This window comes from Cupressus sempervirens, chromosome 1 (genome assembly GCF_028749045.1).
Source record: "Cupressus sempervirens isolate cs-2001-9-10 chromosome 1, ASM2874904v1, whole genome shotgun sequence".
Lineage (NCBI taxonomy): Eukaryota > Viridiplantae > Streptophyta > Pinopsida > Cupressales > Cupressaceae > Cupressus > Cupressus sempervirens.
Genome location: NC_143118.1, coordinates 385261342 through 385283584, shown reverse-complemented (window position 1 = coordinate 385283584; position 22243 = coordinate 385261342).

Below are 22243 nucleotides of genomic sequence, written 5' to 3'. Positions count from 1 at the left end.
CTAATTGACATTGTTTACAATTAGCATTGTCAAGCTTCTTTAGTTTAGAAAATCCTCTTACTAATAACATTGTAGAGTATGAGGTACTTTTACTAGGATTAAAAGTGGCAGCAAATGATAGAATTAAGAAACTACTTGTTATTGGTGACTCAAAACTAGTTGTGTCTCAAATTAGGGAGACATGTGCTTCCAAGAATAAGAGGCTAAAATAGTATAGGAATGTTGGTTGGGACAAAATTGAAGTATTTGATGCTTTTGGAATTTCTTGGATGGATAGGAGCAAAAACAAGATGGCTGGCTTGTTCGCTAATGTAGCAATTAAGCCTAGTGATATATCATTTGCTGGTGTGTCTACAATTGAGATGCATAATAGGCCATCTATCCTTGACAATGTAGAAAATTGGCATGTTTTTGAAGATGACAAAGACATCTTAAATTTCCTTCTAAATGAGGATAAGTACTATGGCCAAGAGTTGGACTATAGTGCATTGGTTGAAATAGTAGATGGAAAGGAAACCATTTTTGGTCAAGAAATTCTGTAGCTAAGGACCAACAAGGTACCCAAAGGATTGGTGGTACTGGAAAGTGTCTTTTGTAATTAGGATAGGGTGCATTTAGACATCAAAGATGAGAAGCCACATGAGTTTAAAGAAATAAACCTTGGCATAGTTGAATCTCCCAAAAAAGTATACATTGGTAAGAATTTATCCCCTTCAATTAGGAAGTCATTGATTGATCTACTAAGGAAATTTAGGCATATTTTTGCATGGTCTTATGATGACCTTAAGGATTATAGGGAGGATCTTTTTCAACATGTCATACCCCTTAAAGAGAATGTTAAGCCTTTTAGGAAAAAGAAAAGTCCTTGAAATTCCACCTTAGCCCCCAAAATGTAGGAATAACTTATGAAGCTCAGGCATGGGGGGATAATCAAACCAATCAGACATTCTTCATGGATGTCAAACCTAGTACCAGTCAAAAAAAGGAATGGTGGTATTAGGTTGTGTGTTGACCTTAGGAAATTAAATATTACATCTTTGAAAGACAACTATGGATTACCCAATATGGAAGCCATGTTGCAGCAAGTCACTAGTTCATAGATAATATCTATGATGGATGATTTCTCGGGATTTAATCAGTTACTAGTTGATGAGAAAGAGAATTCAAAAAAATGTTTACAACTCCTTGGGGAACTTATGTATATGTCAGTATGCCCTTTGGTCTAATAAATGGAGGAGCAACATTTCAAAGAGCTATGGATGTAGCATTTAAGGAGTATATTGATAAATTCATGGTTGTTTATCAAGATGATCTCAAAGCATACTCAAAAAAGGATGAGGACCATTGTAGACATTTAGAAAAGATTTTTATAAATGCCTTGGAATATGGGGTTTCATTAAACCCAAAAAAATGTACTTTTGGAGTAACAGAAGGAAAATTGTTTGGTCACATAGTATCTAAAGAAGGAGTTAAAATTGATCTTGAAAGAGTGGCAACAATTGACAAAGTTCCTATGCCCAAAAATGTCAAAGGGATGCAATCTTTCTTTGGACGGGTAAATTTCTTAAGGATATTTGTAACTAATTTTGCTGAGATTAGTAGACCAATCTCCAAGATGCTCAAGAAAGGAGCAACCATTAGTTGGGAAGGTGAACCTACTATTGCTTTCCAAGAAATTAAAAATGCTATAAAAAATACAAGAGTCCTTAGGACACTAGATTATGCAAAGCCCATGCATATATTCTCCTTTTCCTCATTCATACCACCACAATAGTTTTTCTTCAGAAAAATAAAGAAGGCTATGAGCAAAGAATTGCGTTTTTAAGAAAATCCCTCCAACCTACAGAATTAAGGTATGAAATAAATGAAAAGAAGGCTTATGCTCTGGTCAGAGATGTAAAATCTTTTAGATGCTATTTAGTTGGTGCCACAGTTATTGCATTTGTGCCAGGTGCAATAGTTAAGGATATATTCTCTCAGCAAGAGGTATCAGACAAAAGGTGTAGATGGGTAAATAGGATTCAAGAATTTAACATTGAAATCCAAATCAAAAAATTGGTAAGAGGCCAAGGGTTAGAAAAATTGATGGCTTAGTCTAATTTAGATGCAAATTAGATAAATCTTGTATGTGAAAATCTCAGGTCAGACATATGCGATATAGACCAATGTGACTGGTATAAAAATGTGATACATTACTTACAACATATGGAAGCCGCACCCCATTTGACATATAATGAAAGGAGAATTATTAAGTTACATGTCACTATATATGTTATTGTTAATGGGAGTTTTTAGTGGAGGAATTTTGAAGGGGTACTCTTGAAATGCATTGATCCAAAAGAATCAGAGAAAATGCTCACTGATATGCACTCAAGAGTATGTGGAGGTCATTACATGGCAAAGACCACTACTCACAAGATAATGAGAGATGGTTTCTGGTGGCCTAGTTTATTCAAAGATGCACAAATTTTGGTTAGAAAGTGTTACTCTTGCCAAAGATTTGTTAAAAATCTAAAATTCTCTAGGAATAATCCTTTGAAATAAGTGGAAGTACAAACACATTTTCAGCAATGGGGAATGGATTTCATAGGTGAGATTTCAAACGAATGTAGTGTTGGTTACTCATGGATATCAGTTGCAACAAACTACTTTACAAAATGGGTAGAGGCTATTCCTGCTAGGAATGCTACTACTGAAGTAGTAAATAATTTTCTGTTAAATAACATCATAACCAAATTTAGTTGTCCAGAGAGAATTGTGACTGATAATGCCATGTGCTTCAAGTCAGAACAATTTATCAATTTTTGTGACAAGTATGGTATTATAAGATCAACATTATCCCCATATCATCCATGGGGAAATAGGTAAGATGAATCTACAAATAAAATCTTGTTGAAAGTCATTAAGAGGAATTTGGAAGGAAATAAGAAAGCATGGGATTCAAAGTTATATTTAGTAGAATGGGCTGACAAAGTGACTTTCAAGAAGGAAATAGGTGTTTCATCTTTTAACTTAGTATATGGAATCCAAGCTAGAATGCCTCATAAAAACCTAATGGGCTTATACAATTTCATTCAAATGTATGATGATGATATCATAGATGCTATGTAGGAGAGAATGGATGAATTGGTAGGACTCATAGAAACTAGGAAAGAAGCCTCTAATAGGAATGTAAAGTTGCAGTTGCAAGCCAAGAATTTATATGGCAGGAAAGCAGTGGCAAGAAAATTTGAATTTGAAGATTTAGTTTTAATGTGGTGTTCAAGAATTGAGGGTAAAGGTAAACATGAAAAATTTGATCCTATTTGGTTAGGCCCTTATTTGATTGATTCTTCGTAGGGTGAAAATTCTATATTTTAAAAGAACTGTCAAGTTATATTCTTGACTTACCAATTCATGGACAATTCTTGAAGCAGTACTTCTACAGAAGGTATTTTTCTTTCCATCAGAAGTAGCCAGGCTTGTACATTTTGTAAATCCCTTTATATGTGTTTTGTCCCTCTATATATATGTGTTTGTGTTTTAGCAAGGGAGTCAAGGTGAGTTTTGATGTAGTGGTGTAGTGCATATCTTAGGTAGCATGCATAGTTGAGAAGAGGGAGCTACAATAGTTTTGGGCAGTCAAGGATTCATGTAGTGGTGATCAAAGGTGATCAAGAGAGTCAACAAGTTGAGATTAGAAATTCCTAGTGTTGGAGTAAGGTGTTCTTATGGGGGATGTCGAGGCTTGGGTTGAACAAGAGTAGATCTTGGAGCTTGAGGAAGTATGTATGGTGAAACAAACAAAGTAGAATCATGGTGGTTCAACATGGGCTTCTACTTCACAGTAGTGTATGTTAAGGTAGTCAGGTGCATGTACACATGATGAAGATTAAGGCATAGTCTAAGTGAACAAAAATTGTTGGACTAGAAGGGGAGTTTGTAGTAGTGATCACCAGTGTTATGTGAGGTTGGATATTCTAAGGGAGAAGGGTAATCATGGGCATGAGCTAAATTCATCATTGTGACAATTGATATTATAGCGTGATCTGGTCAGAGTGTGGCTTTGTGTTGCTCCAACTCATTGGGAGTGGGCATCAAATCATGGATCTTTGATAGATTAGCTTTGGTTTGTACCACCAACTCATAGAGTTGGCATCTAGGATATAAAGGAGATTATCAAATTTATATGTAGCTTGTGGTGAGTTGATATCAACATTGTTGGAAGTAGTTTCACCAATGGAGCTTGGCTTGTGAAGTTGAGATGTGGCATGGTATCACAAGACCATGATGTAGAGATGGATATAGTGCAACAAGGTTTTGTGGGTTCATCAAAGAGAAACCTAAGTAAAGATGGCAATGCTAGGTATATTTAAGACCAAAGTGCAGATGGGCTAAGAGGAGTAGTGTGGTGTAGGATCTATTTGGCATAATTATGAGGTGAAAGTGATGGGCTCTAAGGATCCATGAGGCATAGAATTTTTTTGGCACAACTCTAAGGAGTAATAAGGTTGAGTTACAGGGTGGCTTTAGTGGTTAGTCTCAATGTGAAGTAGGATGGTGTGTATGACATTATTTGAGGTGAAATCAAGGGATTGCATGGAGAAGATTGGAAATGGGTTGTATGTAATTGTGAGGGGTATGTACTCATTTGGTATGGGGCTTGAAGAGAATTGGTTTAGGCTACAAGACATGGTGTGGAGTAGGATTTGTCTTGTGCAAGTCAGAGGTGCAACAATTGGGCTGCTTGAGACACTGTGGTGTAGAAATTACATGGTTTGGGTTTGAGGAGAATGAAGTGGCTACATGGAATGGTGAAATGGGGGCATGCATTGAGTAATTTAGAATGTGGAAAAGGTAGGGACCATATGGAATGGTAAAGTGTAGGATTTTTGGATGAGTAATGTATTAATAGTGTGGCAAGCTGGCTTGGAAGCCATGGGAGCAGGCTAGGCAATAGTGTCATGAGTCAGTAAGTTTAGGTGATGTTGTATCATGTCATGTAGGTTTGTATCATGTCGTGTAGGTTGACGTGAAGTGCATCATCTAAGGTGAAAAGTTTTGGTTTTTGAGTGAGTATAGAGAGATGTAAGGTTGCAACTTGTACATGTGTGAGGGTGACCGCAAGAAGTTGGATCGCAATTCTGCGAAAGTCAAATCCGCAGAATTGTACTTCTTAGAAACGGGTACCCAATTTTTTAAAAATTGGGTACCCATTTCTAAAATTACACTTCGGGCACCCGAGCCAAATTTTATAAATTGGGTACCTGATATTTAAAATAGATCGGGTGCCTGAGCCGCTTAACTATCGCGCACCCACCTTTTTAAGAATCAGGTACTCGAGTTTTAAAAAATTGGGTACCCGATTTGTAAAAGTTTATATAAGCACTTTTTTGGCATTTTTGAGGTCATTTTAATGACCTTAAAAATGGGAGCTTGATTAGAGACGCATATGGGAGCCCATTTTTCAGCCCTACCGACTACCCCCTTGCTACTAGTTTTCGATACACAGGTATTTTAATATGTTTTATACTATTTTACTTTATTTTTTTCAATTTTCAATTTAATATGTATGTTAATTTATTGTTTTTTCACTTTTAATATGTACATAAAATTGTAAATTTACATTGTTAATGAACTTAAATGTTTAAATTTTTGTATTTGTTAATTAAAATATACTTTCGTAAATGTTTATTTAAAAAATTATTATTTTAGATGTTTTGAAATGTATTTAATTTATGTATTTATTACAATGTTGAATGATTAGATTAGATGTAAATTTATTGTTTAAACATGTAATTTTACAAATATATATAACCTCGACCTAAAACCGTATAACCTCGACCTTGTTTTAACTATAACCTCGACCTAAAACCATATAACCTCGACCTTGTTTTAACTATAACCTTGACCTAAATTCATTGTTTAAACTATAATCTCGACCTAACCATATAAATAAAACCCTAAACATATATAAAATACTTAATCACATAATAGCCCGCCAAGGGATCCAAACAAAAAACTTATAGTATTTAAAATGATTTTACTTAAATTGTATTGTACTTTGTTTCATGGATCGAAAATGGATGATGTAAACTATTTTATAAGTGTATATTCTTTGAGCCTTTCATACCCTATGACATGTACAGTGGATGATTGTGCATTCTGAATTAATTTTCCAAGTGGCATTTAGAACAAATGCATATAAATTATTTAAATAGATTGAACTGAAGTAGTTAATATGAACTTTCATGTGGATGTGTTATTTATTTTACTTTTAGTAGTTTATAATTATTTTAAAATGAAATTTAAATGTGCTCATTTAGGAATGCAATCTCTTATGTTTTTTATAAATGTAAATTATTGTATGTATGTTATTGCTTTCTTAGTAAACCTTTTGATTAGTTCTTTGGATCCCTTGGCTGGGCGTCATTTAGGATTAGTTCTATAATGTCAATTTGTATTGAATTTAACTCTAATCATAACCCTTACTATCATCTTAACCTAAGTAATCTAATTTTCTAAAACCTACACCAGGTAATATATAAATAATTAAATAACTTTCCTATCTTACCTTGAGTACTAATTTTATAAATGTCAAACCCTAAGATTGAAAGGTAACCCTGGCCCTTAACTAGTTAATATTATACTTGTAAACCAAATTTAATTAAACCATGATCGTTAACCTAATTATATATCCCAACTTAAGAGTAGAAACCTTGAATTTAACCTTAAAAATCCTTTCCCCAACCATTAACCAAATTGAACCATTACCCTAGAAGATTGAACCAAGTTAAACGTTGACCTTAAGACTAAACCAAATCACCCTAAACTAGAACTCAATAATATATTGAACACTTTAAAACAAAATTCAAATCTAACCTTTTTGAATTAATGTTGGTTTTTAATCTAAAAGCTCTAACTATAATTCTATATCTAAAACCAAATTTAGCACTTTAAAACTTGATTCAATTTATTAACTCTTGTCCTAATTGAAACCTAAGCATGTAAACCTAATCAAACAGTACAAGCCAAATTGAACCCTAATCCTAAAACTAATTAAACATTGATATCAAGGTCTCAAAATGATACATCATAAAAAAATTAGAAGAGACTTGAACGAATCAGGTATCTAATTAAGTAACCCCCCCTGACCATCAAGAGGTGGAGGTGTCCACATTAGTGCGAGTAGGAGCCCAGACTAGACCCTTGGATGGGTAACCTAAATGTTTATTACCTTTTGGAAAGCCACATAACAAAATATTGCCTTATTCTATAAAAAGAAATACCCACCCCCTAGTGATATATATAGTAAGATCTTTTTCCTAATTTTACTATCAATTTTTTTGGTTAGAAGATGATGATAGTTCAAAATGATTTAGAAGATAGGGATAAAATGAGAACCATCAGTCCTAGAATGAAGATTCATTATTCCAAGTGATAAACCCATTTCTATCATAAATCAACTCCTCCATCCAAAAAATTAGTAATGAGAAATCCCTGCGTCAAGTAATCAATGGAGGGCTCATAAAATTGATCAAGTGATCAACAGAGGGCTCATAAAATCCCTAGGTCAAGTAATCAATTAATCCCCAAGGGGAGATAAGAATCTCATTAAAAATTAGAGACAGGACACTCCTAAATGCGTATCATACAAAATAATTATTACCAAGGTCTTAGCCTCTAGACTAGAAGATATCCTACCCAAGATCATTAACCCTACACAAAAGTGTTTTGTTAAGGATATTTATGTATATTGGAGAACTTTATAACCTATTGGAAGACTTTGGGTTGAGAAACATTTCTAGGATAGAGTGTAGGCATGCTCAAGTAATTGATTATGAAAATGTCTACAAAAGGGTGGAATGGAGTTTCACTATGATGATGTTGCAAGCCCTCCATCCTTGATATTAAATGTCAAATGGTGTCCTCTCTTATGATTGGTGTCAAGATTTTAGTAAAGAAATTAATGGGGTTAGATCATAATTTTTAGGACTCTCTAGATCAATTATGAAAGGGTGTCCTCTTGCATCCTCTTTATTTTTTATTGTTGAACATTGACTCATTACATTATCTCCTTAGAGATAACCAGTTGTCTCTAAAAGTTAGAGGATCTACTCTCCAAATAATTAATAAGTATCTAATGTACATAGTTTGTTGATAATATATTTGTATTCTTTTTAAGCTAGAAGAATGCAACACGAATCATTTAATGATCAAATTGGACCTCTTTTCTTTGTATTGGGTAGTAAGATTTATGTCTCTACATCTATCTTATTGGGGCTAAATATTGAGTCCCCTACCTTGTGTAGAAAATATGGTATTGGATGAGATTTCATAATTAAGTGGTTAGGTACCTAGGGATTCCATCTATAGTAAACCCTAACATATAAATGAAATGTGTCTTTATATCAACAAGAAAATCTTTGGAAAACTCAACAACTAGAACTCTAATTATCTCACTTTGGTTGGTAGAATTCAAGTATGTTAAAATATTCTCTCCTTGAATATTGGGTGTAAGTTTGTCTTGTTCCTACTCATTTTATTAAAATCAATTTGGTCTTCTATATAAATCTATTAGGACCATTTTGTGGATAGCCAAGGGATTACTTTGGCAATAAAATGGATAGCCAAAGCTTCATAAGGTAATGAATTATGGATTATGATTAGAATTAGGATTATTATATGGTTAGGGATAGGGTTCACATGTAAATTAGTTCATTACCTAACATGATCTACACTTATAGTTTGCAAGAAGGTTTTTAACTTGGTGCCATACTCTATTTTTGAGATCTTCTGAAATTGCTTTTGTAAGAGATGTTTATCTCAATACATGTATATGTACATAATATGATGGTGCTTCCCCATACATATATACTCAATATACTTTACACATTATATGCAACTTCTTATATTTTCACCTTTACATCTTTTCCCCCTTTCTAATGTAAATGCCAAAGGTGAATTTTACATGGTTATTCTAAAATGTGACAAGAAGTCAGAACATACCTTTAGAATTAGTGCCATTGTCTTGTCCCAGTTTTCTTGTAACATCTTGTTTGTGTGCAATGTAATCTAAACTTCTGCTGATAATTCTATCATCTGATCAACAATGGAGAAATTGTTAGCATGTGCTCTATGACATGAGTATTTTCGACACCTTTCTAGAGAATATTTTTTATTAGCCAACTACTTTTTGTAGAACTTCATATGACCAGGTTTACAACAATAATGCATGAGTTAAGTTTTAGATTTTGATTCTTTGAAGAATCATGAAGTTTTTCGTATCATTTCTATATAGTAGAATTGTCACCTCATTCCCAAAAGCCCCAAAATTCCCCTCATCCCTAGGTGACTTAGCTAATGGGGATGCCTATTTTAAGTGTTGAGATTTGTACTTGTGCCACACAAGGTTTTTCTCTTTGTTCTTCTCCCTATTCTATTATGTTTGTAATATGGTCATATGATTGCATAGAAGGTTGACTCATTTGAATGCTCTATGACAAGAGCATTTTTGACACCTTTCCAAGAACAATTTTTGATCAGCCAACTACTTTTTGTAGAATTTCATATGACCTAGTTTACAACAATAATGTCATGTGATAGATTTTAGATTCTTTGAAGAATTGTGAAGTTTGTTCTATCCTTTCTATATAGCATAATTGTCTTTGCCTTTGTCCTTGGTATTTAATGTTTTTTCATGTTGGATGTGTCGTTGTTGATAGAAAACTACTTATGTTAAAAAGCGGATAATAGTTAGGATTCAAACTACAATCATAAACATTTTTTAATCAAATCATAATTCTATCTCTAAGCTTTCATTAGATAATTGTAACTTTAACTCTCATCTTAGGACCATAATAAATATCCGATATAGGTAAATATAATTTTAACTAAAACCATAATCCTAGGTAAGTTCCCTAACATTAAAGGATTGCAATCATTATAATAATCTTAAGCTTAGCCATCTTGAAAACTGTTAACATAACAAAATTGTAAACCATAACCTTTTCATAATCTTAACTTTGTTTCATCCTGAGACATGAACATGTATAATCCATAATGAGTTCATACTTAAAAAATTAGTATTTAATGTTTATTTGACTTAAGTGTTTAACTTTATTTATTTAATTGATATGATTTTAATAAAGCTATGCACATTTATATAGATCTAGTTGATAAATTTTAGATTTAAATTTTATTAAATAGTAATTTTGTCATACATGTATTATGTTGTGATGTATTTTTGATGTGTTTTATGTTTTATGTTGTTTAAATATATATGCAGATTATATTTGATGGACCCACCGCCACCCCCTCCCCCTCCCATACCCCCACCTCTACCACCTCCATCTCCACCTCCACCTCCACCTCCACCTCCACCTCCACCTCCACCCCCACCCACACCTCCACCACCCACTGTGGATGAGCTCTACGAGACCATGAGGCATAACCTCAATGACCTCATGAGTGATATAGAGGCTATCCGATGTGAGAGGCACCCCCCCTCACCTACTACGTCTTGTAGATAGCATGCAAGGCATGGTTGACTCCATTCATCATTTTGATTTAGACATCGATTCATTTAGATCATGGAGGGAAAGCATGCGTGCCTTCTACTTTGAAGGCTTATTATACAGAGAGGTTTATAACCTGCATATACGTAAAGGAAATTTTCAACATTATTTTGTAAACCCTAAGACAGGTGAACCAATTAGTGAGAAGAAGCCTCGCATTTCCATTAGGTAGTGTACACATCCGCACATAATAGCACATTTTTGGGAGCGGTGGTGGATGGTATTTGACCATCCACCACACGCTAATCATGAGGTGCCCATGTACTTCCTTAGGAATTTATGGGTTGAGTTTGAGTTGGGTTTGAAACCCAACTATTTTGATATGAAAGAATTTCAGGGGGTTGGTAGAGGGATGCCTCAGGATAGGCCTAGGGCAAAGCTGAGTGACAGAACGAGAAACCACAAGTGAGCTGAGCCCCTTGTACCTCTTCCTGCACCTATTGTGCCATCTCCTCATCATCATCATGCAATTTCATCTACTTTTACACATTTGAGTGCCCTTTCGAGCAATTTAGTACAGCAGTGGACACAGGCGGTACATGCTCCTCCACTTGGACATGTTTGTACTAGCTATGGAGGCATATGCACAGGCCCCTAGAGCGATCCTAGTGCAGCACACAATGGCCATTATGCTGAGGGTGCAGATTTTGATGATGATGTATACGCTGCCCATGGTGATGGTAGTGATGAGATAGATGTGTCATCATTTGTTGACCTCATGCAACAGGGAGAGCCTAGAGAGAGTCAAGAGCAGCAAGTAAAATTTTAATTTCAATATAAATATAAATTGCACATAATTATTTACTTTCTACATATATGTGTAATTGTATTAACTATATTAATTTGTACTTTTCAAATACTAGAGGATGGATGACAATGTTCCTCCTAGGAGGTAGTATAGTCTTTTTTTGAGGCCTACAGATGTTGGTGTCCCTTATACAGTATGCACTTTGAATTACACTGTAAAAATGTACATTCAAATTCGAATTTAATAACATGTGCTCATATTTTCTTTTTATTTGATTTTGTAGGGATTGTCTGCATCTACACATACTGATGTTAGTACAAGTCCTACTCCAGTTACCACTGAGGCACAACCTCAAATACATGCAGTATGAACTTTTGACTGAAGACAAATAATTTGTATTATTTTTATGTATGTACATTATTATTAACTTATAATCTGAACAATTTTGACTCACATGTATATATATTTTATGTGTTTTGATTTTATGAATAGGAGCATGGATATCATACTCATCCATACAGGCCTTGGTATAGTCTATTTTTGACTCCATCTTATGATTATTGTGCTAGCATACCTATAGACACATCTATGACATTGACTACCACTCAGGTATGATATATACATGTTTAATTTATAGTGTATAAAAAATGTAGTGTACAAATTATGTACTTTGTAATTATATTTATGTGTATTTAATTTTGACTAAACATTTACGTATCCATAATTTTAGGACTACGTCACCACGAGTGTTGTTGAGAGGACAAGACTTAGCCAGATGGAGGTACCTACATCATCATTTGAGGTTAGTATTGTGATTTATGTACATAATGTATAGTTCATTATGCTCTAAAATCAAATTAAAAAAATGTATGTATTGTAAATTACAGGATCTCACCACTGCTGCATTTGGTAGTTTTGATAGTGCGCCTCCTCCCGTTACTGAGGGACACCCATCTCATGTGGTATAATTTATTTTATTATGTAGTGAATATTTAATTTATTTGCAAGCTAGATTTTGAGACCCATTTCAATTAAGCAAGTACATGATGAGACGTGCCTCATGTTACACAAGGTGATACATCTACCTCATAGGGTGTCTGACATGACGAGACGAATCATATTACACATGATGATCCATTTGAGTCCTCTTTGCATGGAGCAAAGAGGACATTTGATTAGATAAATTAGGTCTTGTTGGCAACTATAGATTGTGTTTTTATGATGTATGTACACTTTGTGTTAGGATAGTTAAAACTATATGTTAGACCATGTATTTTTTCACTTCATAGATCATGTTATGATGTATGTTAGACCATGTACTATTTTTTTAATGATTTCTTATCATTCTTGCGTATGCAGTACATATATTACTATGTTTCACCATGTTTTAAGTATATTCAAACCATTTTCTTTATTTTGACATATTTTATTCATGAACATATGACACATTTTGTAAGTATATATGCAAGATGAACAATAATTTTAACTATCTATAGAGCATTATTAGATAAATATCACATCAAATTTATGCATTGAGATAATTCATACAAATAAAATTGACCTACTCGATTAAAAAATGTATTGATAACATACCTAACAATGTATCATAAGTGATCTTAATGTGTTGTTTGGTAATGTAAGACTCATTATCACCTAATAAGACCTATTATGTGTTAGTAAACATATGAATACCTATCATAACGTATAACAGACATAATGACTTATTAGGACTCCCATGTCCCCTTAAGACACACATGTATGAATAACGTACCTAACAATGTACATCATAAGTGATCTTAATGTGTTGTTTGGTAATGAAAGATATAATCAATACAATGAATACAATGAGTAATGATCTAACATATAATCAATACAATGAGTAATGGTCTTTAAATTATCATGTGCAAGTGACTTGTTTTTAATATTACAATCAATAGTAATTTGAAACTTCAAACAAACATTAATTTAAACATGCTTGAATGTAAAAGTAATAGAACAAAATAGGAGGTCATTACTTAAATTGACAATTAATTTATAATAATTTATGAAGTGTACATACCTTTAACTTTCAAATAGAAGTAAAATCTCATTTTTGAATTAGTTTGTACAACATATTTCACAATATATGTAAGACAATGTCAATGATATATTTATAGTTCACTGAACTCATTTGAAACATAAAATTGGTTGAACGCATCTCTTCAAATGAGGTCCTATAAAATAAAAATGTAAAACAAAAACACACATGTTAATAAACACATAAATTAATATTCAAGGTATATGAACTATGTAAATATATATGTGTAATTTGTATGTACTTACTATGTGAAATTGCACAAGATGTTGATGTTCGATCCACTTTTACATTTAAATTTGCATAAATTATAATTGAGACTTGAATAAGAGGTATATAAGTTCTCTAAATTGGTATTGACAACACAAACATACATGTAATTAAATTATATAAGTACATATATAGACAAATAATACAATAATGAAAAAATTTACATGTGTTTGATTTAAATGTAGTCATCCCACTATACCATCTGCATCCTCTCTCTTTTGCAATGCATCTATGATTGTCTCATGCTCGTCCATTGAAGTTGTCCATAATACCTTATTGGCGGGTCTCCCTTTGTATCTTTCTAATTTGATATTTTCTGCCACAACCAAATGAGAATAGTGTAAAATCTTCTTTTCAGTTTGGTAGTCTTCAAATGCTGGCAAACCATTTCTTCTTGTTAGGTATATATGTAGCCAGGTGCTAGCTACAACAACAGACCCGATTGGATACTCAAAACCATCATCGTCTACTTGATGACATGTCATTTTTTTCTTAGGTTCCACACATCTAGCTACCAATACTCAGTCTGTTCATCATTATCACTAGGTGCAATAACAACATAAACATGTCCTACAAGATAAGATAAAGTATAAAAACACTTTAATCACTTGTGTACATATGCAAATTATATAAATTGAACCATGAGATCGCAAAAAAATCTAATTAAATTGTGCATACTAGGTTCTATGAGGTCTGAAATACGATCATAGTCTTCTGATGTAAAAGTAACATTCTGGCCTTCATTTACTATATCATCTTCAAAATGCATGTCAGTAGGTGCTAATGATCTTTGTTGCCAATCTTCAACCCATTCTGTATTCTCACATTCTTCCCATTTTCCTGCAAGACAAAATTGACAAAAACAAGCAAGCTCCCTAATCCATATAGTCCAAGTGTTAGAATTTGAACTCCTAAATGAATGCCATTTAGCTGAACCACTAATTTTATCACAATCATATCTTGAAGGGATATTATTTTCTTCAACTAGGTAGAAGAAACATTTGATTACAGAGTTTTGACTTGATCCCATGTATAAATATTTGTTACACCATTCGACAATCTCATGTGCATTTTTGAATTTAGCTCTTTCCTCAATGCTCTTTACTAAGGGCTCTCTTCACACATGCACCAGCACCATCATGTTCTCCTTTACCATGTACAGCCTCAAAAAAACTCCACACATGTTGGATGCTAGTTTTCTTATGTGTCCTACTCAACCAATAGAACATTCTAGCATTCTTGAATTGTCATGTACAATTATCTGACCATATCCAATGTTGTGTCATTTGAATTTGTCTCTCTTTTAAATTATCATAAAATACTTTGAAACAATATTGGACAAACTCAGATGAATGGAGTTTATTATCACTTAAATAAAAATGGTACTCTCTCAATATTTTTTGATCCTCCTCTGTACTATCAGGTGCATGCCTATAAACTATATGAACATAAATTGTTACTTGCATTGAATTGTAATATTGTGCTTGTACCTCTTCTTGCGGTGCAAGCATGTAGTTCTCTGCAAAGTCAACAACTGAAAGTATAGTACCAATTGGAAATGTATTCTTACATATGCGAAATTGTCCATCAAGCCATCTAGAATATTGAGAGTGTTTAACATATTTTGGTATGATCACACTCTTAAACTCATCCATAAATGCATGACAACTAACTTTATTTGTAACTAGATCACAACTTCTTCCAAACTTCCCATCCTTCAATGCATATTCAATAGTTTTGAATCTTTTTACCTCAACTAATTTTTGTCCAAAAGTAGTCAAAGCATTTTCATGCAAACATTCATCTAACAACGAAAGTATTGATCATTAGGTGGCTTACAAAACAAACCTGATATGAAATGTTTTATAGTTTGATGTGGTATTTTTATACCACATTCTTGCAACATTTCTTTACTATGCATGGTACCACGTATAGATTGAAATACATCATAATGGTAATGAAATTGAATATGAGTTTTACAACAACGTGTGATTCTTTCTTTGTTAATCCTTACATACCATGGTTTACACTTTTCAAAAGATCTTTGACTAATGGTAATATTTAATACCTTACCATCTAATTTTTTTTTAAACAATTCAGTTTGAGTCATGTCCAAAAGGTGTTTAGGATGTGGATCACATATTTTTGACCCAATTCTCAATTTAAGAACATCTCTTGAATTAGGTGATACTCTTGTATTATCATGCCAAAAATTTTCAATCAAACTTTTGATTTCACTAGTAAGTTTCATATCACATCTCGGGAGTCTACCACTAGAAGTCCATAAAATATTTGCTAGATCTCATTCAAAGTTAACCCTTCTCTTTACAACTCTTTCTAAAGTCTTACGATTCACATTAAGATATCCACTTATGTTGGTAATCAATCTTTTGTCAGATGTTGATTTGTTAACTAAAGCTGTTGTTATTGCTCGTCGTGTTGCATTCTTATCTTTAGACTAACTTCTCTTTCCGATAACATCAAAGGCACTAGCAACAGTGGATACAACTTGTTTTAAAGACTCATTTTTATTCTTGAGTTTTGCATACATTCCCAACCTTCTCATTATTTTTTGCATTTTAGACATTTTAATTAGTTGCAACATTAGATGACATTGAAACCCAAATTTCTTATTATAAAAAAAATGCCTATACAATCTATTAATATGTGTCCTAATTTGTCTCCATGAAACCAATCCCTCAAGATTATCTAACACATCATTAGGAATATGAAAATTATGTTCAGACACTTTACTATCATCCTGACATGTTTGTTCAGTAGTTGGTGTTTCTATGTCTACATTCATGCAATTTTTATTTTCAGACACTTTACTATTTTCACTGTTATTTGGGATTTGAATATCATTTTCAAATTTTCTTGGCATTTCTTTTGGGGTAGGCATTTCAATTGGAGTGTTTTGTGCATGATCATTTGATAATTGCTTCTCATGAAGAAAATCTAAATCATTTAAATCGTAACCTTCTTCTAAAAAATCACCAATTTCATCATGAGAGAAAATTCAAGGGTTTGGAGACACACCTGTATTGAATGCATAATTAGAATGTGCACTTGAATTTTCTTGTATTGGGCTCTCTTCTTTGACTTCTTCATCCATCGTGGTATCTTCAATGTCTTTCTCCTTTGAAACATTGTTCAAGTCTCTAATTCTCTGTCTTCTCTCTCGTTGACGTTGTGCTTCATTCTCTTTATTTGCTACAATCTCCTCATTTGTCAGAACTCTTGCTTTCTTCTTTCTTCGTTGTTTTGATCCCATTTTTGCACCAGTTTTGAATTTGAATCAGTAGCCTGCAAATTGTATAGAGGACAAGAAAATAGAATAAGCATGACAAAATTCGGTGTTGCAGGTCGAAACTGTTGTTCAATCATTTCAATCATTGAAATTGGGTCGGTGGGGCAGCTTTTGGGACCCAATGGGTACATCAGAAATGGGTACCCGATTTCTAAAAAATCGGGCACTGGTTTACAAATTAGGTACCCGTTTACAAATTGGGTACCCGATTTTTAAAAGAATTGGATGCTCGATTTTTAAAAAGTCAGTATAACGGTTCAAAGCAATCGGGCACCCGATTTGTGAATTACAAATCGGGTGCCCAATTCGTGAGACATGAGCGGAAATTTGGCATGGCTCCCGACTTTTGCATGGGGTTTTGCCTTGGGGAAAGGCATGGCATAGGCTTGGTCCCACCAAGCCATGCCTTTGTGCTCCTTTTTTTTTCTAAGGCATTTAATCGACAATTTCTAGTATTGTCATAATTTTTTTATAGTCATTCCTATTGAATTTTTTGACAAGACAAAAACCCATTATAGGTCTTGCTGTTCTAATTTCAAAAATGTAAATTTTATAGTGTTATTAGTTTATTTTCTATTTTTCCATTATTTTTTAATCAAAACTATCTCCTAAATTTTAAAAAGTGACATTCACTAAAACTTTAATAACTTTTTAATTTTATAATTTTTTTTAAATTAATGTATATGTCATCAATCTACATACAATTCTTTTGATGTTAAAAAAAAAAAAATTGAAAAAAGTGAGATTTTGATCAAATTATGTGGTCTGTACACGAGAGGTTTTAAAATTCACCTTTATAGCCAATTAATAATTAATAATAAAAAAATTATTCAATAAAAAATTAAGAAAAAATATTGTCATCAATATTAGGTGTATTAGATAACTCCCTTTAAAAGGATTTGCAAAAAATCATTTATTTGTGTCAAATTATGGTGTCTGTACACGAGCATGGTATGGTCCTAAAACAGGCATTTTGAAAAAGTAGTTTTTAAAGATCCATACCAAAAAAATAATCTATCATATGGGTGCACAAATAAATTACATATTCAAAAACTAGATTCTGAACACTAAAAATTTTATTTATGAATTTTTTTAATATTCAATCTCTAAATACCTCAAATTTTGACATCAATTGAAAAAAAATTTCAAAAACAGGAAAAACACTTCCACTTTTTGGCCAAAAGTGAGACCCAACTTCTTGCATTGACCCGTGACTTAGATATGAGGACAAGAAGCAAGTACTGAGAAGTATCAAGGATTTAGAGGTGTATTGGTGGAAAGAAGTTGGGTGTATTATGGGTTGAGGTATTGAGGATGAGGTGTATGCTATAGTGGAATACCAGAGGGTCAGTCAATAGACAAGCAGAGTGGTACAGTAGAAGGCCCGGTGCCAAGGTTGAATGTGATGACTTGGGAAAGTTGAATTTGGGAGCCATGTGGTACAATTTTGTGTAAGATTGTGAGTGGCACATGATCTAAGGTAGGTTTGTGTAAGTAATAGGAGATGCAAAATATTCTAGAAATGAATCAGTAGACAAGTGTTGGTAGTTATTTTGAGTTACAGTCTTGGAAACAAGATTGAGTGCAAGGCATGCTAGAGGGTTGTTCAACATGTAGGCAAAGTGACACAACATGAAGTCAAGGAGGCCAAAGTTGAATGTGCAAACCTAGGAAGGAATTTTGGGGGCTTGTACATTTTGGATGTGGCAAGCTTGTCTTTGAGTGGATGTTAGTATTGGTTTCTTAGGCACTTGAAGTTGGAAGATATAATTTAGGGTCTTGTCACGGGATGACACAAGGTGCCTGAGTGGAGACAAAAGCATTTGGTATATATCTCTCAAGGTGTCATTTGGTATGGCCAACTCATTTGAAGTTAGACATGGAGTAGATTCATGTAGGGGGTTAGTATTTGGTATGTTGACATCATCAAGTATATTTTGGTAAAAGAAATGGTGCAAAGGTGTGTAATGGTGCTGATGATAGTCATTATTTGGTACACAAGCACATCTGTTGATCCCTTCGATAGGTCACAATGATGGTTCTGGTGTTGAGGATGTCATTTTTTTAGAGTGGGTGAGGATGTAAGGGGTTGTCAATTCACAAGATGAAACTCTAAGGGAATGGGCATGTGCAACAAAGTTGGGTGTCCATGGGTGTGGCTTAGGTGAACCCTTGTTTCAATCCGAGGAGTATCTGATGGGGCTATGTTGTGTGCTAGGCACAAATAATTGTGGCATGAGATCCTAACATGAGACAAATACGAGGTGTATCAAAAGGCAGTTGTGCCACTTGATGTTCCCACTAGCATGGTTGTAGTGTAGGCAATGCGTGGAGCTAAGCTGAGGTGCAATCTTGGGGTTGTGCTATGTGATGTTCCTACTAGCATGGTTATGGTGTAGGTGAGGTGTGATGCCGAGATGAGGTATAATTATGGAGGATAAGTGCCAACATGCATCAAGGGAAGCTTAGGTAGTTGACCTCACTCAAGAGGGACCAAGCATAGTAGTCCTTCCCTATAGTCTTAGAGTGACATAGAGGTAACACATAGTTTTAGAAGTGAATAAGAGTAGCTCCTCCTTATCATGTTGTGTGAGATTTGGTGGAAATGCAAGGCTCCCTATTTCAGTGAAGCAGAGTAGCTAAGCCAATTGCAATGATGGCTCAATGGGAGTTGTTTAAGTTTTGAAGGATGGGGAAGTAAAGTACCTAGTCCTATTGTGGGAGGAAAATAGTTTGTTTGAATAGGAGAATTGTGGCTTATTGTGAGCTATATGGGGAAGTGGAGCCAATTATCTATTCATAAAAGTATCAAGGGGTGATGTATTGAGTGTGCATCCATGTTACTTGGTGGATTGGATTTGCATTGGGATTGTTAGCCCTTATTTTTACTATGCCAAAATTTTGAAATTTTATTGTGAAAATATCTTGAAATGTGTTATGAAGTTAGGGTTTTTCATATTTTTTCTATTAGTCTTCTAGTCAAAAACCTAACCTGATAAATTTTCCCCCTAGCCCAGTTTGAAATTTTCCCTTAGTATAGGTATTTTGATGCCCTAAGGATTATATCTTTACCTTATCATTGAGAAATTTTCTAAATCCGCGATCAATTTCAAAATTTACCCTAGGTTTTATGTTCAAGTGGGAGATCACAGGTGATTTTCAAATTTTCTATCTTTTGTTACGATCTTATGATTAGGGTTTTAAGTGGCTAGTCATAAGTCTAAGTTTCCCCTCTCCCGATGTTATGAAATGAAGGCCAGTGAAGGATCATAAAGGTAAATTTTGGGTCTCCTGATGTTACAATATCCAATGTGATCATGGCATCGTGAATGTATATTTTGAAGGTTTTGATCTTACGATTTTCATAGCATCATATCATAGTAAATGTCTCATGGTAAAAAAATAAGTGATACAATCTTACCATGAACCAAATAGAGTATAAGCATAAAGGCTTATAAGGGGACCCTCAACCATATGAAAGAAAGGAGATCATAAGATCTTAAGACATGAAGTGCTAAGGGTATTAAGTGTCATGATTTACAAAGTGGGGCCAAGTATCTAGGCATAAGGAAATAGAACACATGTCAATAAAGTCTCCCAAAGATACGAAAAATAGAGGATCGTAAGAGTGCAAGGGCAAACCATGAAGGATTTGAAAGCTATGAAGCAATGCTAAGCATGTGGTCATAAGGGTTAAGGAAAAGTGAATGTTTGAGTTTCCAAAGCTACAATGAAGAAAATTAATAACCAACGCATGATCGAGAGGTAAAAGCAATGGTCAAAGGAAAGCCTCCAAAGCTACAATAAGGGTTAAATAGTTGTGATCAAGAGATCATAAATCTAGAAAAGGAAAGGTTTGATGCTACACCAAGATATTATTGTAAGATCATAGTAATTTATGTGTATTAAAGAGATACTACGAAAGGGTTTATAAAATGCTAAGAGTAAGTTTGCGGCTCTAAAAGAATATATTGCATTCAAGAGTTTTGATCTTGCAATAAGTTGTTAGTCATGAGACCGTAAGAAGCTTAAGAGGGCTTTTCAAAGATGCAAAATGTGTTCAATTGTAAGATCATAAAGACCAAATTTCTTGCTTATGAGGACACGAAGGGTTTGAAATTCAAAGTGATCGTAAGATTGCAAGCACTAAAATAAGACATGAAAGCACTTTTTGCCCTTTTTTGAGCTGGAAAAGTGATAGAAGTCCTCAACCAATGAAATTTGAGTAAAGTACAAAGAATGTAAAGCTGGATAGTTATGCCAATGCTCCACTAAGGTGACAAAAAAAAATTGAGTTTAAGGCTTATGTATGTAGGAATTCAATCCATAGAAATGGTTGATGAGATACAGATAGCATAAAGACATTCTCTAGGCCAATAATAGATTACCATTTCTAGAAAGAGAAGATTTCCAGTAGTTGCATAGTTTTTAGCATGGAGGATTTATAGTTCTCAGTGCTAGTTGCAAAATTTTTCTAGATTCCTAATTATCGGTTGAGATGTTAGACAAATAAGTTGAAGAGAGTCAAGATAAAGACATGGAAGTTACTAAGACCTCTACTTCCAAAGGAGTACAAACCCAATAGAAGAAACCTAGTAAATATGCAAACAAATGGATAAAATAGTTTCCAGACTCCTCGAACACCATCTCTACAAATGACCATGGTTTCAGAGACCCGTATGTATTTTTTAGAGATGCTACTTGCCCTGGTGTTGACGGGTATGAATTTTTTAGATATTTCAACAACAATAGATTTGATAAGATTCCTGTCTGTAATCTGTGGAAGAAAAATTTGGCAAAGCTCACCTTCCCAAAATTATTTGTAGATGTTGATTTGGTAAAGGCCATAATTAAGTCATATAATCTAGTGACCAAATAATTTCATAGGTATGATGGAACCATTCTGTACACATTGGATCTTGCTTCTATCATTGAAGCTTTTGGATTAGATGGTGCAATGAGCGAATCACTGGACATAGAAGAACTTCAATAGAGGTTTGAGAGGAATACCAAGGACTATACTAGGAAAACCATGATGCCTCACATCCTTATGGACTTCAAGAAGGTTGGGGATTATCCCAAGAAGGTAGATAAAATGATGCCCCTAGACAAATTCAAGAATTACTTTGTGAAGACTATGTATGGTGTCCATAAAGTGGTAGGAAAAGATGGGTCTGATGTGGTATATGGATCAATATACATTATGGCCAAAGATGTACATGATTCATATCATGGTGGAGAATATGATTATGTAGATTATATTCTTGAGAAAATCAAAGATAATA